This window comes from Bos taurus, chromosome Y (genome assembly GCF_002263795.3).
Source record: "Bos taurus isolate L1 Dominette 01449 registration number 42190680 breed Hereford chromosome Y, ARS-UCD2.0, whole genome shotgun sequence".
Classification (NCBI taxonomy): domain Eukaryota; kingdom Metazoa; phylum Chordata; class Mammalia; order Artiodactyla; family Bovidae; genus Bos; species Bos taurus.
Genome location: NC_082638.1, coordinates 5,537,421 through 5,563,675, shown reverse-complemented (window position 1 = coordinate 5,563,675; position 26,255 = coordinate 5,537,421). Strand labels below are relative to the sequence as shown.

The following is a 26,255-nucleotide window of genomic DNA, read 5'->3' as shown; positions in this document are numbered from 1 at the left end:
AACCAACAGATGTGAAGAAGCATGACATGACAAGGTTTGACGTGATGGCCGTGAACTCACAAATTAGGGTCCTGTGGTCTAAAGAGCAATGTAATTTATTTCCATATTATGCAACGAGTGGCCTTCATTTTCAGCCGGGTAACTTCCATTAGACTCTACACTGAGACCTTCGTGGGAAAACAATGCCAGCACCTATTAGCTGAACTACCCTGTTGACATATTTTATACTCATAGGACACAAACTATTTGCTTGGTGGTACTGGGATACATGAAGCTGAGCAGCTTTCACCTGCTGAGAGGGATACTGTTGCTGTTGAAAATCAGGTGTCGTGTGGCATCTGTGAGTCTTCCACCCTAAAAGATTGTAAAATTCAGTAGGAGCAAGTTTCAGTTATTCCCCTAACAAGCAAATAAAGCAGGCACTTAAAATTTAGTGCCTTTGTAATACTGCCCTTGGTTCTGTGTTTAATGCTTCCTGCCAGCTCCCTTTAATGTATATAACCTTTCAGTGTCTTAAACAAATGAGATTTTTCTCTAATGTAATTTGTATGACGAGGAAGTGGTATGAATGTAATTTGCCACAGTAAGAACGGAAAACATAGGTTACATTATAGAACTGACATCAACAGAACGTTCTACCAAATGAAGAGGCAGACAGCAACTTGCTAAAGAGCTAACAACAATTAAGACACAGGAGGGAACACAGGTATGAAGCCAAAGAGACGCAGGTATTCACAATCTTTCCTTGAAGTGGCCAGCGTGTACGTATTTCGGAGGAAACCAGGTCTGCTGAAAACCACCGTTTGGAATATTACAGTTGAGCCTACGGGACGGCGAAAGCTTTTCCAGTGGCTGCGCTGTAAACCGTGCCAAAAAACGAGCCCGGCTTCAAAGGTACCTGAGAACTACGCCATATGTTTGAAGTTCAAAAAACAACGGGTATATTCATTTCTACAAAGTCGTCATTTAAGGGAAAAGGTTAGTTTTTTCATCCTGTTGCCATCCAGGAACTTCAAAATGTTCAAATGCATAGCCAAAAAAAAAAAAAAAATTTTTTTTGATTGCAGCTTTATAGACATGAGTTAGGACTTGGATGCTACTTTTAGGCAAGTTCTGGCGAATGAAGTATTTCTGTCGAAAACTTGTTTCAACGAAGGAAGGAAGACATCATTATGAGATATTCAGGCGCTATTTATTTGGAGGTGAAAAATATAGTTCTTGCTCCCGATGAAACATTACCTGACTACGTACGTGTCCCTTCCATCTTTCTCAGTGTAATTAAACAGGAAGGATACAAAATGAAACAAGCATTGGGAAGCACCCTTCTCTAATATTTATAAAACAGAAGCAAAAGACATAGGCAGATTAAATTTTGTAAATAATGTAAGAATAAGGTTTGCCAAATATAATTTTAAGGGGAGGGGGAAACGTTGATTGCAGGAGGAGAAGGGGTGACAGAGGATGAGGTGGTTGGATGGCATCACTGACTCGATAGATGTGAGCCTGAGCCAACTCTGGGAGGTACCAAAGAACAGGGAATCCTGGCATGCTGCAGTCCATGAGGTCGCAAAGAGTCAGACACAACTTAGAGACTGAACAACAACAAGAAAGCTGATTGCCCTTTGCTATCTACATGCAGTCACCGATGTTTAAAATGTAAAGTAGGAAGCGGATTCACTGACGGATGATCTAGAAACCTGTGTCCCCACGGCCTGGAATCAGGTTCCCCTCTGATACAGAACACGGAAACGTGAAAAAAAAAAAGAGTCGTACTTCCTTTTGGTCACACCAACCAAGCATGTTCCATGAGGGAGAGGATGGGAAGAGTGTGAATACCCTGAAGTCTGCCTCCTAGAGTTTATGACTGTATTTGACAGGCCATCCATCTTAACCTAAATGGTCTAATTCATTTCAGAAGTGTCCAAATTTACATTCTCCCCTGGGACGGAAAGAACTAAAACTTCTGGATAAAATAAGACTTGGCTTTAAGGCTTGTGGGGGAAAAAAAAAAATATGCTTTAGGCTCCACTGAGAGTTCAAACTATTTTTGAAATGTGTTCAGTTCAGCCAACTCTGAGATACAGTGTGCCAAAATCAAAATTCCCTTCACTCTGAACTCCAGAGAATTTTCAGGAAATTTGAATCCTATGGCTATTGTTCATTCCTTTGCTCAACACATCAAATAGTTCTCTTTATAAGCTACTTGATGCCCCAAAATTGTTCACATAGGATTTCTTACAGACAGACGGCCACAAGTGCCAGGAATCTATCAAATTTGGCACCCAATATTTGGGATTTGGTTTATATTTTCTACCTGCTTGGAAATTTTGATGTTGGCCCCAAATATTTTTTCTTTACTCGGTCTGCTTCTCTTCAAAATCCTTTCTATGTACCTAGATGTCTGTTCTTATTATCTGTAAGTTAAATGAAAAACACAAGCAAAATAAAAACATAAGCAGAATACCAAAGTCAATCCAGAAATGCAAATTGCAATAAAAATACAATGCAAGGAATAAAGAAAGAAACCTTCATCCAGTATCTTTTACACTGAATGCTAAAAGATGCTGAAGCATCTCTGTGGATGTGTTATTTTCTTGATTTAAGGAAATGGCAACCCACTCCAGTGTTCTTACCTGGAGAATCCCAGGGACAGGGGACTCTGGTGGGCTGCCGTCTATGGGATTGCACAGAGTCGGACACGATTGAAGTGACTTAGCAGCAGCAGGAGCAGCAAGGACCTAGATGGTGAACAATGTATCCATGACATACTTGTAGCTATATAATGAGGAATCGTCACTTAAAATCATGAAGTCCTAACACCACTGAACCCTTTGCAGACCTCTGTAATTTTTAGCTGCTTATAAATGATTTGGTTCTTGCGTCCACTGTGAGGAGGCGAGGATTTGCACTGTGACCCACAAAGGAGGATAAGAGGAACGTGCCCCCGTCGTGGAGAAAAAACTGCAGGGCAAGAGTCCCGAGGGTCACGCTCTCCACTGCCCTTAGCAGAGGAGCCTGGAACCAGACTTGCATCCAAACTAGGAAACCACGGCTGTGGACTCGGGACATGAAGCAGCATCTTCATATCACATTATTGTCTACAAGTCAAGACATCATTGTCTCCATCTGTAATAACAGCAGGAGCACTCACTTGTGAGCACTTGCCACAGGCCAAGGACTGTTCCCCTGAGCTTTCATTTCGTGGGCTCCGTTTTCACAGCAATCCCACCTGAAGGTATATGCTATCCCTCTTTTGCAAATGACAGTACAGCCACAGAGAGCTTCAGACACTGGTCTGAGGTTACACGGCCAATAAGAGGTAAGGATGGCTTCTCCCAGAGTTTGTGCTTGGAACTGCTGTGCTAGTCTTCTGCAGGAGAGTGGTCTTCTGAGGGCTAAAACAGGTAAGAAATTGCAAGAGCTAAAGGAAATGTATGGTCCAGGGGTTAACAGTCTGCTTTGCAATGCAGGGGACACTGGTTCAAATCCTGGTCTGGGAAGATCCCTCCTGCTGCAGAGCAACTAAGCCCGTGCACCACAGCTCCTGAAACTTGTGCCCTCGGGCCCAGGAGCCACAGCTCCAGAAGCCCGTGAAACACCTACAGCCCATGATCCACAAAAAGAGAGACCACCGCCATGGGAAGCCTGCACACCACACCCCACAACCAGAGACAGCCAGCAAAGCAATGAAGATCCAGCAAAAAAAAAAAAAAGAAAACCAATTAAAAAAAAGAGCCTTGACTTATGGACCTGGGAAGAAGCGGGGGGAGGGTGAGATGTATGGAGAGAGTAGGATGGAAACTTACGTTGTCATATGTAAAATAAGATAGCCAATGCGAATTTGCTGTATGGCTCAGGAAACACAAACAGGAGCTCTGTATCAACCTAGAGGGGTGGGATGGGGCAGGGAGATGGGAGGGAGGTTCAAAACGGAGGGGATACATGTATACCTATGGCTGATTCGTGGTGAGGTTTCACAGAAAACAGCAAAATTCTGTAAAGCCATTATCCTTCAGTAAAAAAAGAAATTTTTTTTTTTTAAAAAAAGGAAAAGTAACTATGTGGGCATTTTCTTACCTCCTTCAAAGAGAAGCGATCAACTGTGAATGTTCTGATGTAATTATGTTGACACGCACAGCTACACATACACCTGTGTTGACTTCCAGTGAAATGATGTCATATATACCGGAATCCTGCGTAAATGCAAGAGACAGCGTCTACAATCCTGTTATTCTAGGTAACGACAAACATTGAGAATGGTGGTCTTTTCTTAAGGAAGGGATCGATCCTCCAAAGCTGACAAAGCAGAGAAACTCTTTCGGTGAAGAAAACAAAGCAGACATTAGACAGGGTGCTGCACTCAACGCGAGATGAGAAAAGAGCCTCCGCCTGTAAACATCTGCCAGGCAGAAGACGCCAGGATCCCACTCCCCTTCCCGGCACGCATTTGTTTCTTCTCCACCCCGGTAAAGAGAAACTGAACAGGCGTCTTGCGATGATCAACAATTAAGCCCATGTACTTCTAAAGATATCTTGGGACTCATCACTAAATTGCCTGATGCAAATTTAAAAATAAAACAATACTCTTCTTGCTTCGGAAGCGACTAACCGTACACATCACGCTGGGAAGAAACTTGACATTTTCAACAAAAGTGATTTTTTTTTTCCCCCTAGAGTCAGCATTTTGTCACTTCTCCCTCTTTTTACCAGGTAGAGGATTTCAGTTCCATCCACTCTTCCGTGTCCTCTGCCTCTGGCTCACCCTTTTTTCTCATTTCTCACAGTGGCCGTATGCTATTGTGTTAATTTCAGGTACACTATGCAGGGATCTGACATTCGCATACAATGTGAAATGACCCACACAACAAGTCTACTAACCATCTGTCCCCATGCAAACTTTTCATCATATTTCTTACTGTATTCCTTATGCTGTCAATTATGGCCCCATGGCTTATACACTAATTGGAGCTCTGTCCCCCTAAATTCCCTTCACCTACATCATCCACCTCTTCCTCCCCTCTGACAGCCATTCATTTGTTCTCTGTACCTGTGACTGTTCCTATTTTGTTGTTTCGTTTTTTGGATTGCACATATGGAGATCCAACCAGTCCATCCTAAAGGAGATCAGTCCTGGGTGCTCATTGGAAGGACTGATGTTGAAGTTGAAACTCCAATACTTTGGCCACCTGATGCGGAGAGCTGACTCACTGGAAAAGACCCTGATGCTGGGAAAGATTGAGAACAGGAGGATAAGGGGACGACAGAGGATGAGATGTCTGGATGGCATCACTGACTCGATGGATGTGAGTCTCAGTGAACTCCAGGAGCTGGAGATGGACAGGGAGGCCTGGCGTGCTGCGATTCATGGGGTCACAAAGAGTCGGACACGACTGACCGACTGATCTGATCTGATCGAAATACCAATGGTACATCCCACAGATCTAAGACAAATACTTTGTAAATTATATGGAAATACAAAGACCCCCAAACAGCCAAAACAAACTCGAGAAAGGACAAAATTGGAGGTACAGGCCCCAATTTGAAACTATAGTACAAAACTACAGTCACCAAAACAGTATGGTACCAGCACAAAAGCAGACGCCTAGATCAATGGCACAGAACAGACAGCCCAGAAATAAACTCACGCTTATATGATCAAGTATTCTTGCCTAGAGAATCCCATGGACAGAGGATCCTGGTGGGCTACAGTCCACGGGATGGCAAAAAGTCAGACACGACAGAGCAACCAACACGTCCACTTTGACTATATGATCAATTAATCTACAACAAAGGAGGCAAGAATATACAACAGGGAAAAGACAGCCTTTTCAATAAATGGTGTTGGGAAAACTGGACAGAGAATCAAACTGGACTTCTCACCCCACATGCAAAGAATCAACTCAAGACGGATTAAAGGCTTAACCTGAAACCATAAAACTACTAGAAGAAAATACGCAGTATGTAATATGTTTTTGGGATACATCTCCTCGCGCAAGGGAAGCAAAAGCAAAAATAAACAAAACTGCATTGAACTAAAAGATTTTTGCACAGTGAAGGAAACCATCAACAAAAGGCAAAAAAGAAAGGCAGCCTGCAGAACGGGAGGTGATATTTGCAAATGATACATCCAGTAAAGGTTTAACGTCCAAATATACAAGATCTCATACACTTTGATATTGAAACAAACAAACAAAAAAAAGATTTAAGAAAACGGGCAGAGGGACTTCCCAGGTGGCACAGTGGATAAGAATCTGCCGGCCAGTGCAGGTGACACGGATTTGATCCTTGATCCAGGAAGATCCCACATGCCACAGCTACCAAGCCTGCCCACTGAAATTGCTGAGCCTGTGTCCCACAACCACAGAAGCCTGAATGCTTAAAGCCTGCGTTCTGCAAGAGGAGAGGCCACTGTAGTGAGAAGACCCTGCACCAATAGGAAGACCAGCTCCCCACTCACCACAACTAGAGAAAGCCCGTGGAAAGCAATGAAGACCCAGCATGGCCAACGACAAATGCATCAATTAAAATGGACAGAGGACTGCAACAGAGATTTTCCCAAATAAGACAAATGGATGGACAACAGACATGTAGAGAGATGCTCAGCATCACTACTCGTCAGGGAAGTGCAGATGAGGCCACAGTGAGAGCTGTGAGAGGGACTACCATCAACAGCAATAAACGAGCACTGGTGAGGATGTGGAGAAAAGGGGACCCTACACACTCCAATACTTGGACCACCTGATGTGAAGAACCGACTCACTGGAGAAGACCGTGATGCTCGGAAAGACTGAAGGTGGGAGGAGAAGGGGCCGACAGAGGGTGAGATGGCTGGATGGCATCACCGACTCCATGGACATGAGTTTGGGTGAACTCCGGGAGTTGGGGATGGAGAGGGAGGCCTGGTGTGCTGCAGTCTATGGGATTGCAAAGAGTTGGACATGACTGAGCAACTGAACTTAACTGAAACTTTTAGAAGCCCAGGAACCACAGCCCCTGCCCAACCTCGGACACAGATACGAGGAATTTGCAGTATTGGAAGATCACTGACCATTTGGTGACTCAAATATGGCTCACATCTTCAATGGCATAGAATCCCCACAGAACTCTTGGTTTTGAAAGAGCATCATTTAGGAAGGAAATTACACGAGAAGAAACTTTGGAATCTGCTGCTGGGTCTTGTAGGAACTTCGTCTGTTTGACATCTGAGCTTGACGTGCATCACCTAAAGACGACCTAGTACCCGTTTCACACAGTTGCCCGGAAGTGCTGGTACAAATCACATGGTGTTTTAACAAATTGCCAGTGACACTTTTACTTGAGAACTGATGGTTCTGATATAACAGAGAGTGCTGGAGGCTACAAGCAAACCCCACTGAGGGGGAAAAAAACTAACGTGTTTTCTCTGAAGCTCTTATTATCTGCTTGTTTGCGGTTTGCTCATTAGGTGGTTTTGTAAAATAAATCGTGAGCATTCCAGGAAATAATCCCAATACCACGGGACCTTCTTATAAGGAATAATATTCTATGTCCCAAGGCTTTAAAATATAATCCTTTAATTTTTTCCTTGTGTATTTTTCATAATTTCATGAGAGTTTTATTATTATCAATTTTTTTTTTTTTTTGCCCCCTGATGAATGCTCTCTATTGTGAGAAAAGTTACTAAGTGCAACTTTGGCCTCTCTGTGAAGTCATCGTGATGGCCTTTAATCCTCACGGCACCAGAAATAACACAAATGACATATAATTGAACATGACTACTCTAGGGAGAAGCTCTATTTTAAGGATAAACAAAGAGATTAACTCCTGATGTCCAGAGTACGTTCCTGATTGTGTTTCTTATATGTCTGGTATTCAGCCTCAGGCCAAAAAAAATTTTTTTTTCTTTGAGGTGGTAGCATTCAGGGGGGCCTGAATAAAAGCAGCAGCACCCTGTATTGCAACCAGCAATGCTGAACTATGACACCGTGGGGCTGAAGATGGGGGAAAAGCTGTCATCAGCTCAGTCAAGCTCCTCCCTGCCCCCCCAGATGTGAAGGATGGTCACAAGTACCACTTGGGGCTCTCCAGCTAGCAGCTCAGGAAGTCAACTGAGGGCAGCTCTGTCATGGCTCATGTTGGCAAGCTGTGTGCTGGCTGAGACCCTTGGGGGCTCAGCTTGAGGGGGATACACCTGAAGATGTCTCCTTCTTTTCTACACGGTCTCCTCACAAGCCCTGGGCCTCTGCACAACATGGCAGGTGGCTTCCCAATCCACAAGTCCCGAGAGGTCATCCCAGTGAACCAGAAGAAAAACTGAAACCGCTTAGTTGTGTCCGACTCTTTGCGACCCCATGGACTGTGACCTATCAGGCTCCTCTGACCATGAGATTTTCCAGGCAAGAACACTGGAGTGGGTTGCCATTTCCTTCTCCAATGCATGAAAGCGAAAAGTGAAAGTGAAGCCGCTCAGTCGTATCCGACCCTCAGTGACCCCATGGACTGAAGCCCACCAGGCTCCTCCGTCCAAGGGATTTTCCAGGCAAGAGTACTGGAGTGGGGTGCCATTGCCTTCTCCGATATATAATACACATGAATATAAATAATATATATATTATATATATAAATAGATGTATCATATGTATATAAAGAGTGTGTGTGTAGATATATGTACAAACAGCTGCACATATACACACATTATATACATATACTATAATCTGTATTTGAGAAAAAAATTCTAACAGCAAAAAAATCTTTACCTTGAAAAGTAAGTACTTCACAAGCAGAAGGCTCTATGAAAACTGTGACAGGCACCTGTGCTGAGGAAAGTTATTCTGTGTCCCTAGGTACACAGTAAAGCTTGCTTTCCGGTCATTAACGGGAAAGTCCGCAGTGCCCATTTCTTCCTTTTCCTTCACTGCCTGTACTAACCAGCTCTTATCTTTGGACTAATGGCTCAAATCTCAATGGCCAGGAAAAATTTTTATAGAATTTTGCCTCTCAACATGTGGGTCAATGTGTGCACTCAGGATTTCACTTAAAAAAAAAAAATCAGTAATTAAAAAAAAAAAAAAAGGCAGAAACAAGATACGCTTCTGCATTGTCTTTCCAGAAGAGGTGGGGAAAAGGCTGCCACACTCTTGCTGTCAGGAGCTGCAGGGCCCCGCGCCTCAGGTCACCAACTGCCAACCTGCATGGACTTTGTGAGTCTATCCCACCCACTTTCCGTGAACCGTCAGGAGCCAGTTTTCCTTCAACTGGACCTCAGGGCAATTTAATTGCTCCCTCCCCCAGAAAGCACAGGGAGCAGAAAGATGACTGTCTCCAGTGGACTGAATCCAACATCTGTGCAGACCAACCCCACAGACGGGAAAGGCTCAGATCATAGTTGAGAGCTAAAATACAAACTAAATAAGCAGCTGACACAATCTTAGGACAAAGCTTGATTTTTGGTGATCGCTGACAGTAAAACCTGGGGAAACTTGGAATACTCTCCTAACAGTCATGAACAGAGTAATAGGGAATAACTGTTAAAAAAAAAAAAAAACCCTCCCCCCTCTGCCCATGAATATACAATAACTTCTTATGTTGCGTCTGGATTCAACTTCCAGAGCATGACATCACTGACAATATGTCATCCCAATGTGCCAACAAGACATTGTCATGTGTTTGCTACTCAGAAAATACGTGCATGGTGAAAGAACAGCTCATGGAACAGACCTGTAATTGTTATTAATGTTCCAACCATAAGAAATACGTCAGCTGTCAGGGAAACGGGAGTCGCTGACTCTCTGGGGTGCAGGGTCACTGGATACAACTGTTCAACAGCAACGTCTCTGCTTCACGCTGGAGACCAAGCCATATATAGGTAACTCCATGACCACCTTCTTTTCCTTCTTGCCTGTGACCTCATCTCTCTAGTATTTTCTTTTTTCTTCTTCTTCCTCTCAGGCACAAATGTCTGCCTTGTAAGGCTGTCAGGGAGCGTCATAGACAGAAAGAAGTGACTCTGTTCACAGAGCATAGTATCAGAGATTGAAGACCTGAGACCCAAGGTCTCCAGGAGGTAAGGTGGGCAGAGAGGTCAACGATCCAGAAAGTGTCTGTGCTGTCTTATTCCTCAAAGTCCTCTATAAATGCACCCTTTGAATGACTGGCTTGTCCAGCCTAAAGCCTGAAAGCCTAAATGCAGACCGTCCACAATCTGTGTCTACCTGATTCTCAATACCCCAAGCACAGGTTGGATGCTCCCAGGTTTAGCTAGTACCACTGAGGATTAGCAAACAGGCAGGCCCAGTGGACTGGAGAGTGTCTCAGTGGCTCAGACGTGGAGGTGGACATTATGGAGCCGGCAGTCAGAGATGAGAGATCAGGACGATCCCTCAAGAGACCAATGGAGGAGGCTCCGAGGCGTGCCCTGCTGGGGCGGGGGCCGGCTGGAAGCATCCCCCACCACGTCCGGGACTCTCGGTAGCTAACCACCTTCCTAGGAAGCTTCAGCATCAGTGGGGACCCTGACACACGCATGGTCTCACTGGAGTCTCTTCACGTGTCTGCAAGGTCAGCAGAGGCAGAACCACTTTTCTGAGACGAGATGGAAACACCCCACTGTGACTACCCATGGCTTCCCTTGTCCTTGAACCCTCTGTCCACCTCTCTCTGCGCCGCCAGGTGGTCAGCGAGTGACATCAGCCAAACTCTGCTGACCCCTGCTCTTGTTCCTTCGCCCAGTACAGAAAAGATGCTATAAGCTGTCTTATCAAAAGAAGGAACAGGAGCAGGGGGGAACTTCCCTGGAGGTCCAGTGGTTGGGGCTCTACCTTCCAATGCAGCCCATGCAGGTTCAGTCTCTGGTCAGGGACCTATGATCCCACACGCTGCGGAGAAACTGAGCCCATGTATGTAATTACTGAGGCTGAGACGCCTGTGCCCTGCAACGAACCATCGCACATGCTGCAAGGAAGGTCCTGAGTGCCGCACGTAAGGGCCAGCACAGCCAGAGAAATACTCGAAGTGAAGTGAAACTGGAAGTTGTGGAGTCCCGTCCTCCTCTCTGCGACCCCATGGACTATACAGTCCATGGAATTCTCCAGGCCAGAATAGTGGAGTGGGTAGCCTTTCCCTTCTCCGGGGGATCTTCGTGACCCAGGAACAGAACTCAGGTCTCCCACATTGCAGGTGGATTCATTCCCAGCTGAGCCACCAGGGAAGCCCAAGAAGACTGGAGTGGGTAGCCTTTCCCTTCTCCAGCGGATCTTCCCGACCCAGGGATTGAACCGGAGTCTCGTGCATTGTAGGCGGAGTCTTTACCAACTGAGCTATCATGGAAGCCCTAGATAAACACATAAAAAACTAAGCGAAACAAGGAATAAGGAACGGAGCCAGGCAGCCAACCAGTTACACAAAGCAGCCAAGCTGAGTCTCAAATTTCTAACCACGCTTTTTTTTTTAATTAACTGGAGGATAACAGCTTTAGAATGTTGCCTTGGTTCCTCCTGTAGAACAACATGAATCAGCCATATGTATACACATGTCTCCTCCCTCTTGAACCTCGCTTCCCCTTGAGCCTCCCTCCCACCTGCCAAGGTCAACACAGAGCCCCGGGCTTAGCTCCATGTGCTCTACAGAAGCTTCCCACTAGCTGTCTATTGTCATGTGCGTAGATCAATGCTCCTTCCTTAATTCATCTCGCCCTCCCCTTCCCCCTGCAGCGCCCACAAGTCCATTCTCCAATTCTGTGTCTCTCTTCCTGCCGTGCATACAGGTTCATCTGTACTACTGTTCTAGTTTCCACATACATGTGTGAGTATACGACACGTGGGACATCGCTGATGGCCCAGGGCTTAGGAATCCCCGGGATTCAAGGGACCTGGCTTCGATCCCTGCCAGGGAACTAACACACCACATGCTGCGGAGGGACGAAGTCCACATACCACACAAATACTGAGCCTGTGCAGCGTAAGGAGAGATCCCTCGTCCCACAAAGAACACCCAACACGGCCACGCAAATAAATATGTAAAAACAGTAATTAAGGAAAGAGATGTCCCGGGACATCGCCACATGTTTCCCAGGAGTAAAGTCACCCCTGGCTCAGCTCCAGTGTTGCACACACTCCCCAGCCCCTGTAACGACCGCGTGTGTGTGTGTGTGTGTGTGTGTGTGTGTGTGTGTTACACTCTGTGCAACGAAGCCTTTTCACAGGTGTCTTCCCAGCCTTTCAGACCTTCCTCCTGAGTGTCAGACTCTTCAATCCTCTTTCATAATTCCACTCGGGGATGCCCGAAGCCCTGGAGTGGAGGTTCGACATTCTGCCATGCTGACCCACCTTCTCCCCTAGCGTGTCTGAGCTCCCCTGAGGCTCCAGTCCTCAGTGGACAGTACTGTCATTACCTCCACTTCCCAAGCAGGACCTCTGGGCCTCTCTCCTGGCATTGACCCCAGCACCCAGCCCCTCCTATTTTTCTTCATTAACAAAGCAGGGTCTTCCTGTCTCCCTCAAGCTTCTGCGGGCTCTCCTCCCCCGAGGGTGCCCAGCTCCCTCCCTGACTCCCCACCATTCATTCATGCTAAACTTTCATTTGTCCAGCTGTGCCCACAAGGATCTCGTGAAGGTTTCAGTTTGCCTGTGTCTTGGGCATTCCAGGTGGCTCAGATGGTAAAGAATCTGCCTGCTGACATAGGAGACTTGGGTTTGATCCTTGGGCTGGGACGATCCCCCTGGAGGAGGAAAGGATGACCCAGTCCAGTGCCCTTGCCTGGGAAATCCCATGGACAGAGGAGCCTGGTGGGCTATGGCCCTTTGGGTCAAAAAAGACTGAGTAACAGAGCACAAATTCACTATCTATGCCTTGCAAGGGCTTCCCTGGTAGCTCAGTTGGTAAAGAATCTGCCTGCAATGCAGGACACCACAGTTCAATTCCTGGGTCAAGAAGATCTGCTGGAGAAGGGATAGGCTACCCACTTTAGTATTCTTGGGCTTCCCTGGTGGCTCAGCTGGTAAAGAATCCGCCTGCAATGTGGGAGACCTGGGTTCGATCCTTGGGGTCGGGAAGATTCCCCTGGAGAAGGGAATGGCTACCCACCCCCGTATTCTGGCCTGGAGAACTCCGTGGACTGTATAGTCCGTGGGGCTGCAAAGAGTTGGACTGGGCGACTTTCACTATGTCACTATGCCTTTCGAATAACCTTCACATTCTCAACAGCTTTCAACCTTGTGACAATAAATTCCAGAGCATGGTGTGTGAGGTCCTTTCCTAACGTCTCATTGTGTAGCCAGTGATCTATTTACAAAAAAATCCATCTCTGCACCCCCTTTGAAGCTGTGGACGGAATGTTCCTTCAGCCTGAAAGCCCTCCTCCTGATTCTGTCTCTCCGCTGCCTTCTCCCGCCTAGCTGACTCCTCCGAAACTCAGCTCACCCAGGACACTTCCCAGAGAAAGGTTTCAGTCTACCGCAAACCACCCGCAGAGACCGTCTGCTTACTGATTCAGCTGCAACCCCGGGCTCTAAGACCCAGGACCATGTGCTAGTCACTTGATGATTGTTTGTTGTTGTTTAATTGCTAAGTCGTGCCGGACCCTTGGTGACCCCGTGGACTGTAGCCTGCCAGGCTCCTCTGTCCATGGGATTCTCCAGGCGAGAATGCTGGAGTAGGTTGCCATTTCCTTCTCCAGGGGGATCTTCCCAACTGAGGGATGGAACTCACGTCTCCTGTGCCACCTGTCTTGCAGGTGGGTTCTTTACCTCTGAGCCACCAGAGAAGCCCCAAGGGACTGGCAATCAGTGTCATTAAAAAAGCAAAAGTCATCAAATCAGGTCTGCCAAGAAAGCTTGTGTTGCTGGTAGCAATGTCCCTTTCTATAAGAATCACACAGCCATACTAGATCCAAGTGCATTCCTATGCACCTAAGTGGTTTCCCATCCTTTGGAACAGCTTTACAAATGGCCAGTGCTTGACAACAGAAGATCTGAGTGAACACACAGCTGCGGCACCAGGTACAGGGGCACTCTGCTCGGGTGGCTCTGGGCACAGATTCATGGTGCCAAGCTGGCATGACATCAGACACCAGGTCCAGAGGGGGACTGAGGGCAGGCATTCCTCGATACGGTGAAACTGCAGAGCAGGTAGGTCTGGACTCAGGTGGGGCTGTTTCCTGGAAAAGCAGAGTGATCCAGTCCCAACTGGAGTGGCGCCTTGTCAACCAAACCCAAAGCTTCAGAAGGTAAAGAAAAAAAAAAAAAAAAGCCTTCCTGGAGCCCAGGGTTTTTTCATCCTTGGCACTATGGACAGCTGGGGTCTGGATCATTCACTGCGGCCGGGTTGGAACTGTAAGAAGGACATTTCGCAGCATCACTGACCACTACCCACTGGAAGCCAGAGGGACCCCCTCCCCTGTCAAGAAAAAATGTCTCTATACACAGCCCCCAGGGAGGGGTGCTAAGTGACTCCCAACTGAGAACCATGGTTTTATACAGAGTCATTTCTATTCTCAGTACCCACTTACAATCAGATGATCAGCATGTATAAGATCAGACCAGCTAATAAAGGGGAGGATTCGAGATACATTGCTGTGACTCTGGGGCTTCCCTGGTGGCTCAGCGGTAAGGAACCCACCTGCCAATGCAAGAGACGTGGAGTCAGGAAGATCCCCTGGAGGAGGGCATGGCAACCCACTCCGGCATTCTTGCCTGGAGAATCCCAAGGACAGAGGACCCTGGCGGGCTGCAGTCCACGGGGGTCGCAAAGACTCGGAAACATCTGAGTGACCAAACACACACATGCACGAGCTGTGAGTCTGAAACACAAAGAGTTTCCAACATCCACCACGGCTCAAGGTGCCTTTTAAACCGTGCATGTAACTTTGCAGAAACAAGAGTCGGGACAGTGAGCCTAACGATCACGAAGGCTACATCATCTGTCTTCTTAATAGGCTCCTGTTTTACAGGGGTAACAGCAGTATGGATCACAGAGGGAGAAAGCTGATTTACTTGACAATGTGTAGACCACTCAAAATAAACATTTCTCAGGAGAATCCCTCAGGGATTCTATTTTAAGACAGACAAACTAGTTGCTTTACAGAATAGCATTCTGCGTTCCTTATAAAGAGGGTTATTGCTCTGAATCACATCATCAGCTGTTGACTGGAAAGCATGGGTTCAGGTTTCTCTAGTCTGTTTCGGTGAATGGCCTGAACCGTGATGAAGATGGGTTGCTACGAGATGAGTCTTGGGGCCTGGAACATCACGATCATATGTTATTGCCGTTCAGTGTCTAATTACGAAAATCTTTACATTTCCTTTGCTTGCTTGAGGAAAGACCCTCATTCATTTTTAACTATTCCCATGAACATCTTATGTTAGTTACAAAACATGAAGCAGTTTATCTTAAACGAGACTCAACAATGTTCAGTGCAAAAAACAAAAGCAACATTCAAAGGAGGTTTTTTTTTTTGTTTGTTTGTTTGTTTTTTTTTTGGCTGACTTATTTTAGGTAAAATTACCATCCTCTCTAATATTCTATTTTTTTAATGGAGTAAGCTTTCTGTTCCCTGATGGGCATATTCTTAAAATGAATACAACACTGCTTTTTCAATTGTTTTCCCTACATCAATACATATAAATCACATGTGTGTCAAAATGTATTAAAATATGAAAGTGTGTTTTAAAGTCTTTCCTCACAGGTGGGAGACTGAATCCCAGAGATGTGGGTTTTATCTTAAAAGAAAAATTTCCTCCTAACCCAAAGTAGAGTGATGCTGTTTCTGGACTGAGGATTACATTTTAAATAGAGTGGGAGACATTTTTACACAGCATAGTCAGAGTACAGGGTGGGCAGGAAGTTGCGGGCACAAGGGTTTTTTTCTAAAGTCATAAAATTAGATGTCTCAGAATCTGCCCATGTGGAGAGAGACAGAGAGACAGAGTTGAGGGGTATTAAGGCATTCAGCATCCCTTTCTGTCTCACACGGCAGCTTGCTCACTGACCAGTGACGTCTGTCTAAGATTCCGGGACCTGCAGAAGAACCACAAGCATTGGGTTAATTTAGACCCTTTCCCCTTCTGACCATGAGCCTGACTGACCGTCAGCTGAGCATCTGCTGGCTTCTGGCCCCTCAGTGGAGGGACGAGAACCTTCGATCTCTGTGTCGGAACTTCCCCACCACGGGACAAGGCACAGCAGAGATAGCCGTGGAGCACCTCGACCAGACACTCGCACATCTGCATGTGAGCAGGTGTGGAAGTGGTCAGGCAGACTCTTCTAGCAGCAAGGGAAGCCTGGCTTCTTGTTCTTAGAAAACCAAGGTGCACTGTGCTTCTAAAATGCACCTGCAGCCTGACACCATGGCCTCAGGGATTGGGCTCCATGAGTCCCAGAAACTGCCGTCTTCCGCCCCGAGCTTTGAGCCCACCCCAGGCTGAGTACTGACCCGGTCCCTGCAGGGCAGGGACCACGCTCTGGCTTTCCCGACCAACACCGTTCATTCCACGACCCTGTCTCTTGTTGACTGTGGTTTCTGACACCACTGATGTCATTGAACAAGTCAACTGGCGCCGTTATCAACAGCAGTGCTGAGGACTCCCCTGCTGGCTCGGTGGATAAGCATCTTGCCTGCCAGTGCTAGGGGACGTGGGTTCAGAGAGGGTAACAGGCAGGAAGGCCAGGGGTCTCCAAACGGAGGAAATAGGCTGCAAGTGTCAGACATTTTTAATCTCTCTTAAGCGACAGGAGGAAACAAACTAGTGACGGTTTTTTTTTCCCCCCTTCTCTATACCAATTTAAAGGAGAAGGCAATGGCACCCCACTCCAGTGTTCTTGCCTGGAACATCCCGTGGATGGAGGAGCCTGGTGGGCTCCAGTCTGTGTGATCGAGAAGAGTCAGACACAACTGAGCGACTTCACTTTCACTTTTCACTTTCATGCATTGGAGAAGGAAATGGCAACCCACTCCAGTGTTCTTGCCTGGAGAATCCCGGGGACGGGGGAGCCTGGTGGGCTGCCGTCTGTGGGGTCGCACAGAGTCAGAAACGACTGAAGCGACTTAGCAGCAGTAGCAGCAGCATACCCATTTAAAAAGAGGTTTCTCTTAAAATACTGTGTTGCCATAATGACACCTGGTTCCACCTGAAGTTAACTTTTCTCAAACCTTGCGTTAACCAACACATTTTTCATATGGAAATGTTTGTCTTAAGCTATGTTAATGTATTATGCATTTACCCCAGACTCTGTCTTCAAGTCGGTTCTGCCTAATGGCTCAGAACCGACTTGACAAATACTCAGACATTGTCCCCCTAATCTGTGTAAACGAAACTATTTGTATGGTAACCTGCCTTTATACAAGATTCAAGTCAATCGTTTTATGGCCCAGGATGACTCTTCTGGTGCCAAGATTATCCCAAAATACATTTTATGGATGAGGGGCCTGGTGCCATTCTCTGAGTTTTAAGACATTCCTTCCTTTCATTAACAGACTGCTAAGTGACTATATAATATCCAGCTAAAAACTATCAGGGGGGTATTCTTTCTGCCCCCTTCTGATGCCTATGTCGGAAGCTTTCTCCATCTCCTTTATACTTTAATAAAACCTTATGACACAAAAGGTCTGAGCGATCAAGCCTCGTCTCTGGCCCCAGATTGAATTCTTCTCCTCCAGAGGCCAAGAATCCCAGCATCTCTTCGTGGTTCAGCAACAATCTTGCAGTTCCATCCCTGATCCAGGAAGATCCCACTGTGCCTCGAAGCAGCTCAAAGCCCACAGCTACGAAGCCTGTGTGCTCCAGATACGGAACCTGGGGCCCTAGAGCCAGTGCTCAGCAGCAAGAGGAGCCGCCTCGAGAAGGCCATGCTCTGCTCGTCTCCAGTTAGCCCTGGCTTCCCAAACCTGGAGAAGAGCCTCTGCAAAGGCCAAGAAGACCCAGTGCAGCCAAAAGTAAATACATTTTTAAAAGAAAAGACTGTTAAAAAGTACTGGAAAAAAAAAAAAAAAGCAATGCTTAAGTACTAAGGAATCTACCCCCCACCCCTGCAGGGGGTCCACCCTGTTGAAAGTCATCCCTGATTTGTGATTTTCTGCTCAAAGTCCTTCAAATGCAACATGCCTTCTCCTCAGGTGTATAGTGGGGATTACTTCCGTTCAGTTCAGTTGCTCAGTCGTGTCTGACTCTGCGACCCCATGGACTGCAGCACACTAGATTTTCCTGTCCATCACCAACTCCCAGAGCTTGCTCAAACTCACGTCCATCCAGTCGGTGATGCCATCCAACCATCTCATCCTCTGTCGTCCCCTTCTCCTCCCGCCTTCCATCTTTCCCAGCATCAGGATCTTTTCAAATTCGCATCAGGTGGCCAAAGGATTGGAGTTTCAGCTTCAGCATCAGTCCTTCCAGTGAACATTCAGGACTGATTTCCTTTAGGATGGACTGGTTGGATCTCCTTGCAGTCCAAGAGACTCTCAAAAGTCTTCTCCAACACCACAGTTCAAAAGCATTACTTGAACATCCACAAATACATGGATTATAATTTTTTTTCACAGAAATTTATACACAATATTGGGCTTCAGGGTCACAAAGACTTGGACACAACTGAAGTGACTGAGCATGCACACACGCATACACGGTACAGGATTTCTAGCATTTGTAATAAAGACAAGAGTCCTAAGATTCAAGCGGAAATTCTCTTTCTACTAATAGGCGATGTTAATCGAAATCAGAAATTTAAATGTGTTCGACATTTGAAACACACTATTTCACTTCTTTAAATTTATTTTACAGAATTTCTCACCTGAGTGTACTCTGGCCTTCCTACTGCTTATGCTGGTTTTAACAGCTGAACATCAGAAATTACCTGTTATTGGAATAACCGATTAATGGTGTGTTTAAAGACATCAGGACATAACTGTAATATAGTATGATGCTTCAGCTATTAAAGCAGAAAGTGTTAGTCACTCAGTTGTGTCCGACTCTTTGCAACCCCATGGACTATAGCCCGCCAGGCTCCTCTGTCCATGGGGATTCTCCAGGCAAGACTACTGGAATGGATTGCCACTTCCTTCTCCAGGGGAATCTTCCCAACCCAGGGATCAAACCCAGGTCTCCTGCATTGCAAGCAGATTCTTTACCATCTGAGCCACCAGGGAAGCCACAGGAATAGCTACATAGGAAGAAAGGGAAATGAGGATAATCAAAACATTTTAGGTGAAAAGAATCTCAAAACAGAACACCGTCAGAACACAGCGGAGACCTTAGAGAGCAAAGCATCTTTACTGTTCAATTCTACCTTCGGACCTTTTCCACAATGCGTGTGTCACAACGCCTTCTGGTTTCGTTTAGATCTATAATATATTTCAGATACGATTTTTCCTTCTGGGCTAACAATTTTATGAGCTTTTTAAAAGTTAACTGGAGACTTTGTTTCCTCCAGACATGTACCACTGTGTTAAATGCAAGTATGAAAAGGATGTAAGGTGATGTTTAAACACTTAGTGAGTGAAGTCGCTCAGTCATGTCTGACTCTGTGAGACCCCATGGGCTGTAGCCTACCAGGGTCCTCCTTCCATGGGATTTTCCAGGCAAGAGTTCTGGAGTGGGTTGCCATTTCCTTCTCCAGGAGATCTTCCTGACCCAGGGACTGGACCCGGGTCTCCTGCACTGTAGGAAGATGCTTTACTGTCTGAGCCACCAGGGAAGTCAGTTTAAATATTTAAACCAAAAGTAAAGGTTGTGGTCAGGATAAAAAGGGGAGGGTGGGAAGAAGGGAGAGAGATAGACAGACAGAGACTGACTTGTGAGTTGTATCAAAATCTTTCATGGAGGAGGAATGAGACCCAGTTCAGTTCAGTTTAGTGAAGTCACTCATTCGTGTCCAACTCTTTGCAACCCCATGAACCGCAGCACACCAGGCCTCCTTGTCCATCGCCAACTCCTGGAGTTTGCTCAAACCCATGTCCATTGAGTCTATGATGCCATCCAACCATCTCATCTGTCATCCCCTTCTCTTCCTGCCTTCAATCTTTCCCAACATCAGAGTTGGGTGGAATTCCCAGAGATAAATTTACTTAATATATGAAAACATCTAAAAAAAAAAAAAGAAGCAGTAGGGACTTCCCTGGTGGTCCAGTGGTTAAGAGTCTACCTGGCAATGCAGGGGACAAGGGTTCGATCCCTGGTTGGGAAATTGGATGCCCACATGCCACGGAGGAACTAAGACAGCACTTGTCTACTACTCAGCCTGCCTGTCACAACTTGAAATTCCTCGAGCTGCAATGAAAGATTCCAAGTGTCACAACTAAGAGCTGATGCCATGAAATAAATATTGTAAAAATAAGTATATTTTTCCTACAGATCTTTGAAAAAAAAAGGGGGAGGGGGGCAAATAAGTGCTTTCCTGGTAGCGTTACAGTGGACTAGCCTCTAATTTTCTGTCTGGGACACACCTTTCCAGTTGCTGAAACAGGCACTGACACCTCTGAAACAGTCACCCTCCCAAACACATGCACCCCCTTCCCGGACACCAGCAGCAGGACAATCACTGCTCACCTAGCAGGGGTGGAGGAAGCCAGGGGCACACACACACACGGGTTTCCCTCTCACAACCTGAGGCTCAAGTTCAGCGCCCACAAGCACAGGGCACTTGTGTCTTAAACACGCTGCCATTCACTCAGTTCAGTTCAGTTCAGTCACTCAGTCATGTCCGACTCTTTGTGACCCCATGGACTGCAGCACACCAGGCTTCCCTGTCCATCACCAACTCCCAGAGTTTACCCAAACTCATGCCCATCAAGTCGGTGATGCCATCCAACCATCTCATCCTCTGTTGGCCCCTTCTCCTCCTGCCTTCAATCTTTCCCAGCATCAGGGTCTTTTCCAATGAGTCAGTTCTTCGAATCAGGTGGCCAAAGGATTGGAGTTTCATCTTCAGCGTCAGTCCTTCCAATGAACACTGAAGACTGATCTCCTTTAGGATGGACGTCATTCACTACAGGAATCCAATTACAGCAGTTTAACCAAGCAGAATTATGACAGCTTAAATGAGCAGAGTCCACCAGAACACCAGAAGAAAAACAAAAACCAAATCAGGTCACCACGGATAGTTTAAGCTAAGGTCAGTCAGTTCAGTCGCTCAGTCATGTCCGACCCTTTGTGACTTCATGGACCGCAGCACGCCAGGCCTCTCTGTCCATCACCAACTCCCAGAGTTTACCCAAACTCATGTCCATTGAGTTAAATTAAAGTGGTTTCCTAACAATTTGTTGCAACGTGGCCCCAGGCTATGTGCGGCACTGTGAAAACGGGATGTCCCCCCACAACTGCCTCAAGCCCCCTGCATTAGCTGAACATTCCAAGTTTGGACCCCTAAACCGCAGTTAGCAAATCAGGTAGCTGTTTTCCACCTCTTGGGGCGGACGACCAGCCTGCCTCCAGAGTTAACACTCTCACGGCACAAGAGAAGTGCCCTTAATGTGGGGAAGATGTCTTTAACGGCCCCTGGGTCTGGCTAAGACTGGAGAAATTTGCAAGCTGTCTCTTTAATAAGGGGCAACCGACATTTCCATAGGGAACTGGGATTTTTCCCTTCCCTTCGACAGAGGCAGATAAATCACCCCAAAAGGAAGTGGGCTTAGTTATGTCACTTGCTAATGTGTCTGCCGAGACAGAGACACCATGGCCGTTGATACAGACATTTTCATCCATTTCTGCTCAAGACGTAAGGTTCACAATCTAGGGAGTTTCCCCACAGCTGGAGCCCTCAGGGTGCTACTGCTGTGAAAATAATGAGTTCCTTCCAGACAGATGCCAGTGGTGGGATTAGGTATCCTTAACTAGCCACCCCGTGCTAGACTACCTTATCCCAGAGCCTGTGGCCTGTGGGTACCAGTTATTTTTCTCATCTTCCCAAACTCCCTCTGACCTTTTAATCCTTTTCTTTGCACAGTTTAGGAGATGCAGACAATGGAATTAATGCACACATACAGTTTAAACAGCAATGATGATATTTTTTATTTCATTGAAAGTAGTCTTCAACATCCGCAAAGAGGGATATCATGGAAACAAGAGTAAAAATGTTTCTTGATATTAAATGGTTCTCTAAAAGCAGTCCCTGGAGCAATAGTATCAGTACCGCTTGGGGAACTTTTGGAAATAGAATTGATTGTGCCCTACACAGATTGACAGAATCAGGAATTCTGGGGGTGCACCCAGCTCTCCACCATTAACACTCTGGGTGCTTCTGACATGCAGGGAAGCTTATGAGGATTCAACATGCTTTGAAAAAAAAGAATCCTCCGCTGTCATACAATATTGTCAGTGATACAGTGTCACTTCTATATTTATATTTCATAGTTGAAACTCACTTTGTATTAAAAAAAAAAAAACCTAGCCATTTTCTACTAAAAACACTATTTTCTAATTATCATTAATTGGCTTTCCTAGTAGCTCAGTTGGTAAAGAATCCACCTGCAATACAGGAGACCCTGGTTCGATTCCTGGGTCAGGAAAATCCCCTGGAGAAGGGATAGGCTACCTACTCCAGTCTTCTTGGGCTTCCTTGGTGGCTCAGCTGGTAAAGAATCTGCCTGCAATGTGGGAGACCTGGGTTCTATCCCTGGGTTGGGCAGATTCCCTGGAGAAGGGAAAGGCTACCCAGTCCAGTATTCTGGCCTGGAGAATCCCATGGACTGTATAGCCCATGGTTAATTAAGTGACTTGTTTACAAGGAGTGGTAAACTTATTCACAAGATGTGCCTGTGGTTAATTAATTCACTCATTTACAAGTGGCGGTAAACTTGTATACAAGATGAGGTTGCGGTTAATTGATATCTGTGTGTGACAGTCTGTACGACTTTCTCGTCTTTGAAGGCTCACCCAAAGAACTCATGAAACGAGGAGACAGCTAACAATACCGGCGCTGGGCTAGTATTAATGATACTCAGGATGATAATGAGTCTGGCAGGTTGATGGGTGCACAAATGGGACCTCCGTCATGCCAGACGCCAAGCCCTGATTACCTCATTGCAGCCTCGTGGCAGCCTTATGATACAGAGCTCCGTACATCTGCATCTGACCCAGAAGACCTGGGCTGCAATTCATCCCACAGCACATGGCGTATGGGTGCAAGTTCCAGGCCCTGGGCTGGAGAGCTCCTGCCCCCCGCTCTGCGGCGGCCCCTGATCCATCAACACAACCACAATCAGATTCCTTCTGGTCAAAGCCGACAGTTAGTTTTGGGGCCTCCCCGTAAACTCTTTGCAGAGAGACATCTTTACCATACGTATTCTGATTCAAGGGAATACAGATAAGCCACTGCGGTCACGATTGTAACTGAGCACCGTGGCGGTCCCCCGGGGTTCAGACCCTGCGTGTGCAGGGAGAGGTCAGTGTGACCCGCAGCGTGGGACCTGGGAGGGGACGATGGGGAGACAGGCCTCTCTCCTTTGTGATCAGGACAACACCGCTACACCCAACTCACTCACGTTTTGTGGGTCCAAGCCTGGTTTGGGCAGCAGTGCCGTGATGGGGGAGGCGGTCTTTGTTCCAAGATGTTACTTCGCATAAATCACGTGCCAGCACCTGAGTCCCCAGCATCTACCCACAGAAAGAGAGAAATTAAGTTTGCTCTGGACGCATGAAAGGACAGCCAGAGAACTGTAAGAGTTGATAAGGTGTTCAATGAACTCAAATGACGACACTCAAGACATTTGTAGGCATGCTCAATTTCAGAGTTTATATCTCAACTGTGGGATCAAAAAAGATCTTGGTGCAACTTATGACTGTATCCTGCCTACATGTTCCCCTAAGATGGTAAAGAGTCTGCCTGCAGTGCGTGAGACCTGGGTTCAATCCCTGGGTCAGGAAGATCCCCTGGAGAGGGGAATGGCAATCCACTCCAGTATTCTTGCCTGGAGAATCCCATGGACGGAGGAGCCTGGTGGGCTACAGTCCGTGGGTCGCAAAGAGTCAGACACGACTGAGCAACTAACACAAGAGTTCTACCATATCTGGCCTTGCATTTAGGTCTTTAATTATGAGTTTATTTTTGTGTATGGTGTTAGAGAGTGTTCTAATTTCATTCTTTGACATGTAGCTGTCCAGGTTTCCCAGCACTTATTGAAGAGACTGTCTTTTCTCCACTGTATGTTCTTGCCTCTTTTGTCATAGATTAGGTGACCATGGGTGTGTGGGTTTATCTCTGGGCTTTCTATCATGTACCACCTGTCTGTCTGTTTTTGTGCCAGGACCATACTGTCTTGATGACTGTGGCTCTGAAGTAAGAGAGTCTGATTCCACCAGATCCATTTTTTCTTTTTTAAGATTAATTTGCCAAAAAAAAAAAAAAAAGAATAATTTGCTAACTTGTGGTCTCTTGTGTTTTGATACAAATGGTAAAATTTTTGGACATAAGTGGCGGCAAGATCTTTTTCGATCTACCTCCTAGAGTAATGAAAATAAAAATGAAAATAAGCAAACGTGATCTAATTAAACTCAAAAGCTTTTGCACACCAAAGGAAACCATTAATACAAAATGCAAAGACAATCTTCAGAATGGGTGAAAATATTTGCAAATGAAGCTAACGACAAGGGACTAATCTCCAAAACTGGAGAAGAGAAAGGCTACCCACTGCAGTGTTCTGGCCTGGAGATTTCCTTGGACTACAGTCCATAGGGTCGCAAAGAGTCGGACACGACTGAGCAACTTTCACTATCTCCAAAGTATATAAACAGCTCATGTGGCTCAATATCAAAAAAAAAAAAAAAAAAACAACCCAATCAAAAACTGGGTAGAAGATCTGAATAGACATTTATCCAAAGAAGACATACAGATGGCTAAAAGGAGCACATGAAACGATGCTTCACATCACTAATTATTAAAGAGATGCAAGTCAAACCTACAATGAGGCGTCACTTCAGATTGGTCAGAATGGCCATCATCAATAAAAGCCTACAAACAATTAATGCTGGAGGGGGGTGTGGAGAAAAGGAAACCCTCTCACACTCTCGGTGGGAATGTACACTGATACAGTCGTTGTGAAGAAGAGTACGGAGGTTCCTTAAAAACCTGAAAACAGATCTAGCCTATGATCTAGCCATTTCACTGCTGGGGATACAGCTGGAGAAAACCATGATTTGAAAAGATACACGCGCCTCAGCGTTCAGAGCGGCACTGCTCACAATATCCAAGACGTAGAAGCACCCTAAATGGGCCCCAACAGAGGAACAGATGAAGAAGACGTGCTGCATACAGACAACGGAATACTAGTCACCGTAAGAAAAGAATGAAATCATGCCATACGCGGCAACACAGACGGACCTCGAGACGGTCATACTGTGTGAAGTAAGTCAGAGACAGACTGACAAATATCATATGACATCTTGCATATGTGGAATCTAAAAAAAAAAGATACAAATGAACTGACAAAATGGAAACAGAACTACAGATGTGAAAAAAAAACACAAAAAACAACTTATAGTTACCAGAGGGTAAGAGAGGGGAAAGGGATAAATTAGACTGGGATTGGACACATTTAGACACAATTCTATATACAAAACATATAGGTAAAGTAATAAGACCTAGTACATCATGAGAAACGCTGGGCTGGAAGAAGCACAAGCTGGAATCAAGATTGCCGGGAGAAATATCAATCACCTCAGATATGCAGATGACACCACCCTTATGGCAGAAAGTGAAGAGGAACTAAAAAGCCTCTTGATGAAAGGGAAAGAGGAGAGTGAAAAGGTTGGCTTAAAGTTCAACATTCAGAAAACGAAGATCATGGCGTCTGGTCCCATCACTTCATGGCAAATAGATGGGGAAACAGCGGAAACAGTGCCAGACTTTGGTTTTTTGGGCTCCAAAATCCCTGCAGATGGTGATTGGAGCCACGAAATTTAAAGACGCTTACTCCTTGGAAGGAAAGTTATGACCAACCTAGATAGCATATTCAAAAGCAGAGATATTACTTTGCCAACAAAGGTCTGTCTAGTCAAGGCTATGGTTTTTTCAGTGGTCATGTATGTATGTGAGAGTTGGACTATTAAAAAAAGCTGAGCACCGAAAAATTGATGCTTTTGAACTGTGGTGCTGGAGAAGACTCTTGAGTCCCTCGGACTGCACGGAGATCCAACCAGTCCATCCTAAAGGAGATCAGTCCTGTGTATTCATTGGAAAGACTGATGCTGAAGCTGAAACTCTAATACTTTGGCCACCTCATGCGAAGAGCTGACTCATTGGAAAAGACCCTGATGCTGGGAGGGACTGGGGGCAGGAGGAGAAGGGGACGACAGAGG

At 46.0% G+C, this 26,255-nt stretch overlaps 1 long non-coding RNA gene across 1 annotated transcript in view; it reads right to left on the bottom strand.

The window, feature by feature from the left end:
* LOC132344464 (uncharacterized) overlaps positions 1–26,255 on the bottom strand; it is a 248,265-nt gene that overhangs the window by 54,087 nt on the left and 167,923 nt on the right. The window contains exons 3-5 of the long non-coding RNA XR_009493650.1: positions 23,444–23,555; positions 4,078–4,193; positions 2,634–2,738 (exon numbers count right to left, since the gene is read on the bottom strand). This is a non-coding gene — a long non-coding RNA (uncharacterized lncRNA). The remainder of the gene's footprint in view (positions 1–2,633; positions 2,739–4,077; positions 4,194–23,443; positions 23,556–26,255) is intronic.